This window comes from Belonocnema kinseyi, chromosome 2 (assembly GCF_010883055.1).
Source record: "Belonocnema kinseyi isolate 2016_QV_RU_SX_M_011 chromosome 2, B_treatae_v1, whole genome shotgun sequence".
Taxonomy (NCBI): domain Eukaryota; kingdom Metazoa; phylum Arthropoda; class Insecta; order Hymenoptera; family Cynipidae; genus Belonocnema; species Belonocnema kinseyi.
This window is the reverse complement of record NC_046658.1, coordinates 33715028-33716534: the sequence shown is the minus strand read 5'-3', so window position 1 is coordinate 33716534 and position 1507 is coordinate 33715028. Positions and strand designations below refer to the sequence as shown.

At 36.1% G+C, this 1507-nt stretch overlaps 1 protein-coding gene across 2 annotated transcripts in view; it reads right to left on the bottom strand.

Moving 5' to 3' along the window:
* The window catches only part of LOC117166888 (ecdysone receptor), a 731730-nt gene extending 730229 nt beyond the window's left edge, over positions 1-1501 (bottom strand). For both annotated transcript variants that reach the window (XM_033351320.1, XM_033351322.1), the window contains exon 1: positions 1073-1501. The gene's annotated coding sequence lies outside the window, so the exon portion shown is untranslated. The remainder of the gene's footprint in view (positions 1-1072) is intronic.
* Positions 1502-1507: the final 6 nt, after the last annotated feature.

The following is a 1507-nucleotide window of genomic DNA, read 5'->3' as shown; positions in this document are numbered from 1 at the left end:
TTTCTGTAACCAGTCATACGGGTGGCTCCCCCCCCCCGTGGCGTTTTAAAAGGGGTAGGGGTGCAACCTTAAATTATAGTAGGGCAAATCGACGATAAAGTGTGATTTATATATAGAACGTTTCATTAATAGCATCAAAAGCCAAAAACTATCAAAATAACTCCTCAATCACATATCCTTACTATAAAATGCGTAAGTCCCTTTCGTATGCTTGAAATATGCTTTGTGTCGGTACAGATAGTTTATATAAACTTCGTAAATAAAAAACTTTTTTTTTTAAGTTTTAACACTGAAAATTATAAAGTGGGACGATGGTTGTGGGGGCTACAGCGTATGTTTTGGACCCACTCCGTCGGCTTGCGGGTTCGATTTTCGCCTCGCACTCTGGAAGAGTTTCGGCGGAGAAAAAGGTTTTCTCTAAGTACTTAAAGCTGTTGCTCTTGGTGGTTCGGAACCCACCTTAAACTGTAGGTCCCCCTTCCACCACCAAGTAAGTGTGTGGAGGTTGTGTAAAGGAATAGAGAAGGTGCAAGAAAAATGTAAACCCTTAGGGGACACATTAGAAGCTTGCATTCCACTGAAAATTATATTTGCAGGTGTTTTCATGTCCAGGTTTGTAATTAGCGTATCAACGTACATCAGTATACGATTTTAAAAAAATGTAAAAAAAAGGAAAAAAGCCAACAACATGCAATCCTGCCGGCGCCTGCAAGCTAACCACTACGTTAGAAATTGAAAATTTGATAAGCTTTCTAACGTTTTTTTAAAATTATTCTAACTTAATTGTAAACAGGATTAATCACTTTATAAAAAAGGTTTGTTTTGAATCCGAATTTCGTAAAAGGAGGAACAGTTTTCATAAGAATTCGAAATACCTTGGAACAGTTCACCGAATTCTATAACTGCTTGCTATATAGCATTTTTCATTTTCTGTTCCTTACGTAAAGAGTAATTAAGCAGCACTTATCTTAAAATTTTTAACCTCCGTTTAACCTTTAAGCATATTGTAGTTAATATGAAAGCGTGCGATTATTTTCTACTTGTAAATTACATTCTGGGAAAAGTGACTCACCTTGATCGTATTTAGAAGTAGAGGCGTTGAAATCACTAGTTTGAAGGAGAATTTTCTACAATCCAACACTTTTCTTCATTATACTATACTGCCCACCTGTTATGATTATCTCTTGTACATAAACACACTAATTTTAGAATAGAATATGATTCTTTAAATAATTATAAATATATCTGCAGGTACTTGGCTGTCCTGTTTCTTAGAAAATGTCGAAAGAATCGCAGCACTCGGTTAATTCCGTTTATCCTACTTTAGAGGTAATGAGCGCAAAGACCTTCCCAGTGCAGGTGTTTTTATTTTTTCAGGTTGTTTATGATTTCACATGAGAAAAAAGCGGTTCTAGAAGGTAAACTTAGTGTAGATGTGACACGGGGAACGTGTTTGCATCTATATGCTCTGTCTACGTTTCTGTTGCACTCAAATACATATACATAT